Source organism: Diceros bicornis, chromosome 23 (genome assembly GCF_020826845.1).
Source record: "Diceros bicornis minor isolate mBicDic1 chromosome 23, mDicBic1.mat.cur, whole genome shotgun sequence".
Classification (NCBI taxonomy): Eukaryota; Metazoa; Chordata; class Mammalia; order Perissodactyla; family Rhinocerotidae; genus Diceros; species Diceros bicornis.
In genome coordinates, this window is record NC_080762.1 from 53,585,820 (window position 1) to 53,600,272 (window position 14,453).

Consider the following 14,453-nt stretch of genomic DNA (forward strand, 5'->3'; position numbering starts at 1 on the left):
TTTTTTAAAAGGTACAACAAAATCATAGATGCACAGCAAAAATCACTAAAGATGTTAAAATTTGAGGCAAGTTACAAAAAAATCAGTGTTTTGCACATTATTTACTAGAGGAAACCTATTTAAAATATCCTTCTATGGGCTAACATACATTGTCATTTTGGTATGTTTTGCAAGTTTGGGGCTAAGCTCAACCTAATTCTCAGCTCGTATCCATATATATGCTTGCTATAATTTCTAGATAAGGAGAAAACTTCCTCTAGACATTTAAAAAGCTTACAAAACAGATACTTCAGCACAATCTATACACAAGCTCTCTTTACTTAAAGAGTTATGTTTTGGCACACAGATTTTACTTTGGGTCAACTTCATTTTTAAGAGAGAGAGTGCAATTTCAGTAACTGTTAAATTTGAACTGATTTGTTTCCCTTGTGCATAATATACATATTATGTAATATTAAATAAATTCTGATGATTAGGATTGTGTAGTAATATAATTTCTACATTGCTACACAGTGCTTAATGAATCTCTTTAAGAAAATAATGATTCAAAAGAGAATAAAGAAGTGGCAATCATCAATAATCCCTCTACCCAAAAAATATCAATGGTTAACATTTTGGCACATACTTTTCCAAACTTTTCAGTTAAATGTAGCTTTGATTTTTTCTTAAGAGTACAATTTCTTGCATATCTAAGACTGTCTTCATGTTTCCTTTACATAGCAATGTTCAATAGCAACTTGGCTGGGTATAGAAATCTGGTTTTGCAACCTTTATTCTCTCAAAACTCTGCAGACATTTCTTCATCATCTTCTGGTGAAGAAGTACTGATGAAAGAAACATTTAGCTGACTCTGTTCCCTTCATTAAAGGTAATCTGTTTTATTTTTCTCTGTATCGCTTCTTATAAGATTTTTAAAAATTTATCCTGGAAATAAAACAAACAAACCAACAAACACCATAGGCTATATTTATATGTATATCTTTTCTCATTAATTGGCCCAGAATTTGTAAACACTTTTAATAAGTAAACGTATTTTATTCAGTGCAGTAAAGTTGTCTTCATTTATATCATTGATTATTACACGTCCTCTGGTTTCTTTCTCCAGAATGCCCATATATCTCTATCATCTTTATCTCTTTCTGTTTCATCTCTTCCTTCTCTTTCTCTGCATTCTATGATATTCTTAATTCTATGCTTTCTATGCTGATTCAATACTCTATAGCATTATTGCTTTTTCTTAATTCTAGAATGGACTTGTGTATTGATATTTTAAGGCTTCTTTGCATTCTTGTCTCATTCAAAGATCTCTTGGAACTCTGGCTTCCTTTATAATAAACTATTCCTCCCATTGATCCCCCTTAGTTTTAAGCCCTTTCATATTTTTGCGGATGTAGATAGGAATTCTCAAATTTTCTTCTTTTTCTTGTAAGGAAATCCTTCTCTGTGCTATTTTATCAGTTTTTACAACAACAGTTCTCTTTTTCTTATATTATAGTTTTTAAAATTGTCTCCAATTTGGATTTTTTTTCTTGATTTATTCATATCAAGTCAGAGTCCCAGAATTAGACTCACAAAATTAATTCACAAATTAGCTGTAATTTCTCTTGATTTGTAATATTCATTCTGGCTTTAGGCAGATAAACAATGAAGTTTTAATCTTTGTCATACCTCTGAGATGGGCATAATATCACTTATAGGTTTTAAATACTTGTGAATAAAATATGCACTATTAATATTTGAGAAATATTCAGATATCCTCACACGAAGTGGAATGTAAACACCAACTATAATACATACGCAGGCAAGGCTGATAATCAGCAGACCAGGATAGTCATATGAGTTGTTAAACTGATTTTACCGCATTTTATCAAGTCAAAGAAGAACCTTTTTTTTCCACATTTGATCATGTCTGAAATGGGGCTGTCTTCTACAATTACTGGTGGAAGTCATGATATGGTCGTCACTTGTTATGTGTTTTTATGTCTTGAGAAAAAGCTGGCAGAATATTGCCAAATATTTAAAATGAAGTGAAAGTTCATTTAGATATTCTGTTGTAACCCCAACAGCTTGATGTTAAATTAAGCTTCATAAAATACCACGTCAAAAAGACAACCAAGTTTGCATATGGAATTTGAAGTACTTAGGAATTCTTAATCTTTAAGTCCTTATTCAGTGAAACAAAAAATTTAACACACATTCGCACACAAAGACAAATACAACGACAACAATAACAAAAACATCATGCAAAAACGTCCAGAAAAAAAAATGTCTTTCCATCAGGACACAAAGAGAGCAAGACATGAGGAGAATCTAGTCTAATAGGAGTAGGAAGTTGAGTATAGAACACAAATTTGATAGGAGAGTAAAATTTTCCAATAAGAGAAATCACGTGAATCTAGAACTTATCATTCAAGAAAAAGAACACATCAGAGGAACTGATCCAATTAGATAATCTTTATTGTGTAAGAGGTAGTGATCACAAAGAAGCATTTAGCTGTTTCCATAACCATTGTGTCAGAAAGCCTTTATAAATCCGCAAAAGGAATTCAGAGAAGTGGAATAAAGAGCTGATAGAAGCCTGCTTCTTGGGTATAAACCCAAACGTGAAGAGGAAAGCAGAGGTAGATCTGGGCATAGCAAATCCGTGAAGCAATCATGGCTATAAGGTACCCGGGCATTCCAGAAAATATGACTCATCCTTTCTCACGAATACTGTGTTTTCCCTAAGCATATGGAGTAATTGCGTAAAAAAGGAAAATGTGTCCTAATTCACTGGGTTTTGGAGGCAAATTGATTTGAAAATAATTTAAATTGAGATTGTCAGAATAATAACAAAAATGTAACATAAAGAAATCATTACCTGCTGGATGGCAGGGCCATAGAGCAGCTGTCTGTTATCACAGAAGAGATACCAAGCACACAGTCAGTCACCTTAGCATCTCTGTCAACAGCAAAACCTCACTAGCAAATACAGTCAAATTTTAAAATCTGAACTTTAGTTACACAGTAGAGTGCAGTTAGCATGCAATGGCACATGTAAATAGAAGAAAATATTTAAATATTGTGTACAATTAAATAATTGCAAATCTGCAGATCCAAACCCTGAACTCACAACTGGGTTCTCAGTTGAACATGGAAATATAATTTTAGAAAATAAACATGGAAAAGTTTTTATGGTCATCGTGTCCCTCCGATCAATTTTCTCCTGCTCATTAGTTCATGTATGTAAAGTACATTGCAGTCTAGGGAAAGGCTGCCGTAAAACCATGGTCTATATCCCTTTTCTTTCTGCTGAAACAGACTGAGATCTGTAGAGGAGAGGCAGAGACAGGCAACATGGACTCAATCATTGAACACTTACTAGGAGTCTAATTGAAGCAAAGCATCTAAATTATTGTTGGCATCGTTGGTGATGTACTTTTGTGCTTCACAAACAATAGCAATGGAAACTTCATTTTGATAGTACATTATAATATGAGATCCCAAGGCTTGACTACTTTCTGCCACCAACTCTACATAAATCCCTTTATTTTGTTTTACTTTTTTTCATGATATATGTATGTCTATGTCTTCCCTCTAATAGTGCATATTATTGCATCATATGCCACATGAACAGCCTTTTATCTAAATCTTTGGACAAAATTTGGAGAGTAGCTAAAGAATAAATTCCTACTCCCTCTTATTTGTATTTATTTTTAAATATTTAATTTATTTCTAAATGGTTCATACCTTCACATGGTTCAAAAATCATAACTACATAAAACATATTCATTAAGAAGTCTCCTGGTTACCCCGACCCATCATCCTAAATCCTTTAGCCCTTTCATAGGTAAAAACTTAAAAATGTTTTTTGAAATAGTTTCAGAATTACAGTAGAGTTGCAAAAATGGTACATAGAATTCCTATATCCCTTCACCCATGTTAACATCTAACATAACCATGGAATATTTATGAAAACTGAGACATTAACATTGGTACAATACCATTTTTTCACTAAAGTCCTTGCCCCGTTTCAGAATGCAGTCCAGGACGTCTCTCTCCTTGGTGTCCTACACTCTACGACAGTTCCTCAGTCTCTCCTTATCATTCATGACCCTGATATTTTGAAGAATACTGTTAAGTTATTTTGAAGCATGTCTGTCAACGCGGGTTTGTGTGATGTTTTCTTGTGTTTATTTTATTTTTTTTGTTTATTGCAGTAACATTGGTTTATAACATTGTATAAATTTCAGGTGTACATCATTATACTTCTATGTCTGCATAGATTACATCATGTTCACCACCCAAATACTAATTACAACCCATCACCACCCACATGTGCCGAATTATCCCTTTCGCCCTCCTCCCTCCCCCCTTCCCCTCTGGTAACCACCAATCCAATCTCTGTCTCTATGTGTTTGTTTATTGTTTTATTATCTACTACTTAATGAAAGAAATCATACGGTATTTGACCTTCTCCCTCTGACTTATTTCACTTTGCATAATACCCTCAATGTCCATCCATGTTGTCACAAATGGCTGAATTTCATCCTTTCTTATGGCTGAGTAGTATTCCATTGTGTATATATACCACATCTTCTTTATCCATTTGTCCCTTGATGGGCACTTAGGTTGTTTCTAAGTCTTGGCTATTGTGAGTAACGCTGCAATGAACACAGGGGTGCATGTATTTAGACAGTGGTTATGGATATTGTGGCAAGAATACTAATGAGGTGATGTACCCTTCTCCCAGTGTCATACGGGGGGTGACTGACATCACGTCTCATCGCCACTGGGGCTAACCTTGATCACTGGCTAAGGTGTGTCTGCTGGGCTTCTCCACTGTATTTATCTCTTCGTAATTCCTAATTTTTTTTATTGATGTCATAATAGTTTATAACACCTGTGAAATTTTAGTTGCAGATTGTTGTTTGTCAGTCACCATATAAATGCGTCCCTTCACCCCTTGTGCCCACTACCCCAACCCCCTTGGCCCTGCTAACCACCAAATTGTTCTCTCTGTCTATGTGTTAATTTATCTTCCACATATGAGTGAAATCATGTGGTGTCTGTTTTTCTCTCTCTGGCTTATTTTGCTTAACAAAATACCCTCCAGCTCTGTCCATGTTGTTGCAAACGGGAAAATTTTGTCTTTTTTTATGGCTGAGTAGTATTTCATTGTATATACATACCACATCTTCTTTATCCAATCATCAGTCGAGGGACACTTAGGAGCTATAGTGAATAATGCTGCAATGAACATAGGGGTGCATAAGCCTCTTTGGATTGTTAATTTCAGGTTCTCCTTCAGGTTCAGATTCCATACTATTTTTCATAGAGGCTACACCAGTTTGCATTCCCACCAGCAGTGAAGGAGGGTTCCTGTATCTCCACAATCTTTCTAACATTTGTTACTTTTTTGTCTTGGTGGCGTGAGGTGATATCTTAGTGTAGTGTTGATTTGTATTTCCCTGATGATTAGTGATGTTGAACATCTTTCCATGTGCCTATTGGCCATCTGTACATCTTCCTTGGAAAACTGTCAGTTCATATCCTCTGCCCATTTTTTGATTGGGTTGTCTGCTTTTTTTTTGTTCAGTTGTGTGAGTTCTTTATATATTATGGAGATTAAGCTCTTGTTAGATATATGATTTGCAAATATTTTCTCCCTACTGGTGGGTTGTCTTTTCATTTTGATCCTGATTTCATTTGCCTTACAGAAGCTCTTCAGTCTCATGAAGTCCCACTTGTTTATTTTTTCTTTTGTTTGCCTTGTCTGAGTACACATGGAATTTGAAAATATCCCTCTATGACCAAGGTCAAAGAGTGTTCTGCCTATATTTTCTCCCAGGTTTTTATAGTTTCAGGTTTTATACTCAAGTCTTTGATCCATTATGAGTTAATTTTTGTGTGTGGTGTAAGATAATGGTCTACGTTCATTTTTTGCATGGGGCTGTCCGATTTTCCCCACACCATTTATTGAAGAGACTTTCCTTTCTCCATTGTATGTTCTTGGCTCCCTTGTTGAAAATTAGCTGTCCATAGATTTGTGGGTTTATATCTGGCCTCTCGATTCTCTTCCATTGATCTGTGTGTCTGTTTTTGTACCAATACCATGCTGTTTTAATTGTTATAGCCTTGTAGTATATTTTGAAGTCAGGGATTGTGATGCCTCCAGCTTTGTTCTTTTTTCTCAGGATTGCCTTAGCTATTCAGGGTCTTTTGTTGCCCCATATGAATTTTAGGATTCTTTGTTCTATTTCCGTGAAGAATGTCATTGGGATTCTGATTGGGATTGCATTGAATTTGTAGACTGCTTTAGGTAGTATGGGCATTTTAACTATGTTTATTCATCCAGTCCATGTGCATGGGATGTCTTTCCATTTCTTTATGTCTTCATAGATTTCTTTCCATAATGTCTTATAGTTTTCATTGTATAGGTCTCTCACCTCCTTGGTTAACTTTATTCCTGGATATTTTATTCTTTTTGTTGCAATTGTAAATGAGATTGTATTCTTGAGTTCTCTTTCTGTTAGTTCGTTATTAGAGTACAGAAATGCAACCGAATTTTGTAAGTTGGTTTTGTATCCAGCAACTTTGCTGTAGTTGTCGATTATTTCTAATAGTTTTCTGATGGATTCTTTAGGGTTTTCTATACATAAAATCATGTCATCTGCAAATAGCAAGAGTTTCACTTCTTTGTTGCCTACTTGGATTACTTTTATTCCTTTTTCTTGCCTAATTGCTCTGGCCAAAATCTCCAGTACTATGTTGAATAAAAGTGGTGGGAGTGGGCACCCTTGTCTTGATCCTATTCTCAGAGGAATGGCTTTCAGTTTTTCCCTGTTGAGTATGATGTTGGCTGTGGGTTTTTCATATATGGCCTTATTATGTTGAGGTACTTTCCTTCTATACTCATTTTGTTGACAGTTTTTATGATAAATGGATGTTGGATCTTGTAAAATGTTTTCTCTGCATCTACTGAGATGATCATGTGATTCTTATTCCTCATTTTCTTAATGTGGTGTATCACACTAATTGATTTGCCGATGTTGACCCATCCCTGTGTCCCTAGTATAAATCCAACTTGATCATGGTGTATGATCTTTTAAATGTATTGCTATATTCAGTTTGCCAATATTTTGTTGAGGATTTTTGTGTCTATGTTCATCAGTGATATTGCTCTGCAGTTTTCCTTCTTAGTGTTGCCTTTGTCTGGCTTTGGTATCAGGGTGATGTTGGCCTCATAGAATGTGTTGGGAAGTGTTCCATCTTCCTCTATTTTTTGGAATAGTTTGAGAAGGATAGGTATGAAATCTTCTTTGAATGTTTGGTAAAATTCTCCAGAGAAGCCATCTTGCCCCGGACTTTTATTTTTTGGGAGGTTTTTGATTACTGTTTCAATCTCTTTACTTGTGGTTGGTCTATTCAGATTCTCTATTTCTTCTTGATTCAGTTTTGGGAGGTTGTATGAGTCTAAGAATTTATCCATTTCTTCTAGATTGTCCAATTTGTTGGCATATAGTTTTTCATAGTATTCTCTTACAATCTTTTGCGTTTCTGTGGTATCTGTTATAATTTCTCCTCTTTCATTTCTAATTTTATTGATTTGAGCCTTCTCTCTTTTTTGCTTCGTGAGTCTGGCTAAGGGTTTGTCAATTTTGTTTTTCTTCTCAATGACCCAGCTCTTTGTTTCATCGATCCTTCCTACTATATTTTTGGTTTCAATATCATTTATTTCTGCTATAATTTTAATTATTTTCCTCCTTCTGTTGACTTTGGGCTTTGTTTGTTCTTCTTTTTCTAATTCTGTTAGGTGTAGTTTAAGATTGCTCATTTGGGATTTTTCTTGTTTGTTAAGGTGGGCCTGTATTGCTATGAGTTTCCCTCTCTGGACCACTTTTGATGCATCCCACATGAGTTCGTATGGTGTATTTTAATTTTCACTTGTCTCCAGATATTTTTTCATTTCTCCTTTAATTTCTTCAACGATCCATTGGTTGTTCAGTAGCATGTTGTTTAGTCTCCACATCTTTGTCAGTTTCCCAGTTTTTTCTTATAGTTGATTTCTAGTTTCATAGCATTATGGTTGGAAAAGATGCTTGTTAATATTTCAATCTTCTAAAATTTATAGAGGCTTGCTTTGTTTCCCAACATATGATCTCTCCTTGAGAATGTTCCATGTGCCCTTGAGAAGAATGTATAATCTGCTGTGTTTGGATGGAGTGCTCTCTATATATCTATTAAATCCATCTCGTCTAGTTTTTCATTTGAGTCTGCTATTTCCTTATTGACTTTCTATCTGGATGATCTATCCATTGATGTAAGTGGGTGTGTTGTCATTAATTGTGGTGTCATTAATATCTCCATTTAGGTTTGTTAATAGTTGCTTTATGTACTTTGGTGCTCCTATGTTGGGTGCATGTATAATTATAAGTGATATGTCTTCTTGGTGGAGTGTCCCTTTTATCGTTATATATCACCCCTCTTTGCCTCTCATTACCTGTTTTATCTTGAAGTCTACTTTGTCTGATATAAGTATGGCAACACCTGCTTTCTTTTGTTTGCCATTAGCTTGGAGTATCATCTTCCATCCTTTCACTCCGAGTCTGTGTTTGTGTTTAGAGCAGCGATGTGTTTCCTGGAGGCAGTATATTGTTGGATCTTGCTTTTTAATCCATCCCGCCACTCTGTGTCTTTTGATTAGAGAATTCAATCCATTTACATTAAGAGTGATTATTGATACACGAGGGCTTAATGTTGCTATTTTTTCACTCATTTTCTGGATCTTCTGCATTTCCTTTCTTTCTCATCCCATGTGCTTCGGACTACCAATTCTGTTTGTTAGTTGTGTATGATGATTTTCTTAGTTTTCTCTTGATTTGTCATATGTGTCTCTCTTCTGATTATCTGTTTAGTGGTTACCATGAGGTTTGTATAAAGAGTCTCGTAGATGAGATAGTCCATTATCTGATGGCCTCTTATTTCCCTAGACTAAGTCGATTCCATCCTTTTCTTCTTCCCCTTCTAAGTTATTATCGTCACAACTTATTCCATCTTGTTTTGTGAGTTTGTGGTTAAAGTGATGAGGTTACATTTATTTTTGTTTTCCCTCCTTTAATCTTTGATGTTATGATTAAATGTTTGCTAATCTATTCTGATAGAGAGCTGCAATTTTTCTGATTTTGTCTACCTCTTTTTCTCCTTGCTCAAAGCTTTGTATCCCCTTTCTCTTTTTTTTTTTTTTTTCTTTTCAGGCATGAGGGCCTTCTTGAGCATTTCTTGTAGTGGGGGTCTCGTGGCAATGAGCTCCCTTAGCTTTTGTTTATCTGGGATAGTTATTATTTCTCCATCATATCTGAAGGATATTTTCACTGGATAGAGTATTCTTGGCTGAAAGTTTTTGTCTTGCAGAATTTTGAATATACCATTCCACTCTCTCCTAGCCTGTAAAATTTCTGCATAGAAATCCACTGAAAGCCTTTGTTGGTTATTTTTTTTTTCCTTTTTAAATTTCATTTATTTTATTTTATTTTTCCCATAAAGCCCCAGTAGATAGTTGTATGTTATAGTTGTGCATCCTTCTAGTCACTGTATGTGGGACGCAGGCTCAGCATGGCCAGACAAGTGGTGTGTCGGTGCGTGCCCGGGATCCAAACCCGGGCCGCCAGCAGCGGAGCGTGCGCACTTAACCGCCAAGCCACAGGGCCGGCTCTGTTGGTTATTTTTTTGTCTTTGCTACCCTTAATATTTTTTTCTTGGTCATTGACTTTTGCCAGCTTTAATACCATATGCCTTGGAGAGGGTCTCTTAATTGAGTTGAATAGTTCTTGAAGAATTTCTTCATTTCTTTTCCGTCTTACTTCTTCTCCTCCTCCATCTGGAGCACTTCTGCATTCCTTTCCTCTATATTGCTAATTCTTTCCTCCATACTGTCAGCTCTGTTCTTTAAAGATTCCAGATTTTTCTTTATCTCCTCCATTGTGTTTTTCATCTCCAACCTTTCTGATTTGTTTTTCCTTATAGTTTCAATCTCTTTTGTGAAGAAGTTCCTGATTTCATTGAATTTTCTATCTGTTTTCTTGTGATTAGTTAAACTTTTTTATGATAGTTATTTTGAATTCTCTGTCATTTAGGTTATAAATTTCAGTGCCTTTAGGATTGACTTCTGGGTGCTTGTCACTCTCCTGATTTGGAGATTTAATATATTTTTGCATACTGCTTGAGGGCATGGGTTTGTTTTGCCTTGTGCTGAAAATGTCTGTCTCAACTTCCACCTAACACCACTGGGTGGGGGTCAAGAGCTGTGTATTCTGAGCCTGCCATGATCCGTGGGCCATCTGGCCAACCAGCTGTGCTGGAGCACTGGGTGGGGAGAGGGGATCTTACTTTCACCGGCGTGATCCTGGGGGCTTCTCACTGTTCCCTCCTGATCTGCTCTTCTGGGGCGCTAGCTTGATGAAGACACCCCCAGAGCAATACAGTCCCCTCCATGTGGGAATTTCCCATGGGCTGTGAGAGAATTTGGAGAGTGATGATTGTCCCATGGAAGGCCACACCTCTCCCCTCTCTCTCTGAGAGCCATGCAGACTCATAGTTGTTGCTGTTGGGGAAGGAGAGGGGTTCTCTTTACTTCCTTCCACTTCCTCCGGGAGTTCCAGCACCTCCACCTTCATATGTAAGGCTGCATGGGTCTCTCAGACATCTTTTGTGTTGTGTGAATGTCCTCTGTTGGTATATGAATGTCCTTTTTGTTGTATCTTGGAGGGGAGAGTCTACGGGGAAAATCTCACTCTGCCATGATGCTGACATCACTCCTGTAATTCCTAATTTTTGACTGAAGTACTTTGAGACTATACAAACATCCTGTTTCTGCTTAAATTTTTGCCCACTACTTTTAGCATTTATTGGTGGGTCTTACTTGGAGCAATTATTACTGTGGTGTTCTAGAGGGGATATTCTATTATTATCTTTTCTTCTGCCTTTATTAATTGTAATTTTTCCTTATTAAAGAGTTGTCGCTTTTCCGCCATTTGTTTTATTTATCCATTAATTTATTTATATTAGTATGGACTCATGATTATTATTTAATTTTTTTACATTATAATCCAAAAATATCATTTTGTTGTTCAATTTGTTCCAACTTTGGCCGTGCAAGTTGGCGCTGGTGTGCATACAATATGCCCCTCCTTTCTTTTTTCTTTTCTTTTCTTTCCTTTCCTCTAACCCTCCCTCCCTCCTTTCCTTCTCATTCTCTCTCTCTAGCACAAGATGCTTCATAGTTACCTTGAATTTTCCTTACCCCAGACTTGGAATCAACTACTCCTTAAAGGAGCTCTGGTTCTTTTTATTAACAATGGTATTTTTTTGGTGGAGTGTGTGGACCCACTGTGTGGAGGCGACTGGGTCCACTTCAGTGGGTTACAGTATGCACACAGGGTAGGACTGTATTGAAGGTGTGTGTGGTCCTGTGGGTGGTGGGGCTTGTCAGCTGCAAAAGACTTGTGCTTTCAAATAGCCACACAGGGGATAAGCCCCACTTTCCAAAGCCTGAAAAAATTGGGTGCTCCTGTGCCTAGGGCCGGCCCCACTCAGCTGCACTCCTGAGAGATCAGACAACAGCATGCAGGTGGGAGGCCTACAGCAATTGTAACCCTTGAGTCTAGCAACCTCTCATGCTGGGGGGCCTACTAACTTAACAGAAAAACTGTAACAGGAATGTGCTATTAGACTTTGCAGCCAACTGTGCTGGGGCTCCCCATGCCTGATAAAGTACCTGAAGGGACCATAACAGCCACAGTCAGCTAAACATTAAAACCAACCAGGCAGGGGGCCAGCCTAGCCTCCCTGGGCACCTGCAGCAAGAGCAACCCTGCCACAACAGAAGGACACATGTAGCCAACACAGGGGACACTCCTGGAACATTTGGAACTGGTGACAAGAGGGAAGCACACTGCTGGGCCTCATAAGGCATCTCTTACATAAGGTCACATCTCCAAACATGAGAGACGTAGCTGATCTACCTAATACACAGATATAAGCACACTACACCCAAGAATACTCTACTTGGCAAGGTTATCATTCAGAATGGAAGGAGAGATAAAGAGCTTTCCAGACAAGAAAAACCTAAAGGAATTTATCACCAAGAAAGCAGTCTTAAGAGAAATGCTAAAAAGACTTACTTAAGTGAAAATGAGAAGATCACAAATAGGAATAAGAACATTATCAAAACAAACAATAAAATCACTGGTAAAGGCAAATTTATAGTAAAGGTAGCAGATCAACTACCTATGAAGCTAATATGAAGGTCAAAAGACAAAAGTACTAAAATTATCTATTTCCATGATAAGAGGGTAGTGGATACACACACACAAAAGAGGTTAGGTATAATATCAAAAACATAAAATGTGGGAGGAAAGGAGTAAAAGAATAGAGCTTTTAGCAAGAGGTCAAACTAAAGAGACTATCAACTAAATATAGATTGGTATGTACATAGGTTATTATATATGAACCTCATGGTAATCACAAACCAGAAAACTATAATGAATACACAAAAAATTAAGAGAAAAAGACACAAACATAATACTAAAGAAAGCCATCAAACCACAAAGGAAGAGAAAAAGAGAAGAAAGAAAAGAAGAGAAGAACTAGTAAAACACCCTTAAAAAAAGTAACAAAATGGCAATCTGTACATTCTTATCAATAGCTACTTTAAATGTCAATGGACTAAATGATCCAATCAAAAGGCACAGGGTAGCTGATTGGATAAAAACACAAGACCCGTACATATGCTGCATACAAGAGACACACTTCAGACCTAAAGACACTCCCAAACTGAAAGTGAAGGCATTGAAAAGGATACTCCATGCAAATGGTAATGAAAAGAAAGCTGCAGTAGCAATACTTATATCAGACAAAACAGACTTTAAAACAAAAACTGTAACAAGAGACAAAGAAGGGCACTAGATAGTGATCAAGGGAACAATCCAACAAGAGGATATAACACTTGTAAATATTCATGCACCTGACATAGGAGCACCTAATATATAAAGCAATTATTAACAGACATAAAAGGAGAAATAGCAACACAATAATAGCAGGAGATTTTAACACTCCACTTACACTAATGGATAGATCATCCAAACAGAAGTTCAATAAGAAACATTGACCTCAAATGATAGATTAGACCATTTGGACTTAGTATATATATACAGACCATTCCACCCAAAACCACAGAATACACATTATTCTCAAATGCATATGGAACATTATCTAAGATAGATCACATATTAGGCCAGAAAACAAGTCTCAATGAATTTAAGAAGATTGAAACAATACTAAACATCTTTTCTGACCACAAGGGTATGAAACTAGAAATCAACTACAGGAAGAAAATCAGAAAAGCCACAAATATGTGAAGATTAAACAAAATGCTATTGAACAATGATTGGGTCAATGAAGAAATCAAAGGAGAAATCAAAAAATACCTGGAGACAATGAAAATACAACATGCCAAAATTTATGGCATACAGGAAAAGTTGTTCTAAGAGGGATGTTTATAGCAATACAGGGATATCTCAACAAATAAGAAAAATATCAAATAATCTAACTGTGCACCTGAAGGAACTGGAAAAAGAAGAAAAAACAAAGCCCCAAATCAGCAGAATAAAGGAAATAATAAAAATCAGAGCATAAATAAATGAAATAGAATAAAAAATAGAAAATAAATCAATGAAACTAAGACCTAGTTCTTTGAAAAGATAAACAAAATTGACAAGTCTTTAGCTAGACTCACCAAGAACAAAAGAATGAAGGCTCAAGAAGTAAAATCAGAAATGAAAGAGGAGAAATTACAACAGACAACTCAGAAATACAAAAGATTATAAGAGGATACTACAAAAAGCTATACAGCAACAAATTGGATAATCTAGAAGAAATGGATAAATTCCTAGAATTATACAACTTTCCAAAACTGAATCAAGAAGAAATAGACAATTTGAATAGACCCATCACCAGTAAGGAGATTGAAACAATAATCAAATACCTCTCAAAAATTAAAAGTCCCTGGTGAATTCTACAAAATATTCAAAGAAGACTTAATGCCTATCCTTCTGAAACTCTTCCAAAAAATTGAAGAGGAGGGGAAGATTCCTAACTCATTCTATGAAGCCAACCATACCCTGATACCAAAAGCAGATAAGGACAACACAAAAAAAGAAAATTACAGGTCGATATTACTGATGAACATCGATGCAAAAATCCTCAACAAAATACTAGCAAATTGAATACAACAAAACATTAAAAAGATCATACACCATGATCAAGTGGGATTTATTCCAAGGATGCAGGGATGGTTCAATATCCACAATCAATGTGATACATCATATTAACAAAGTAAAGAATAAAAATCACATGATCATCTCCATAGATGCAGAGAAAGTATTTTACAAGATACAGCATCCACTTATGATAAA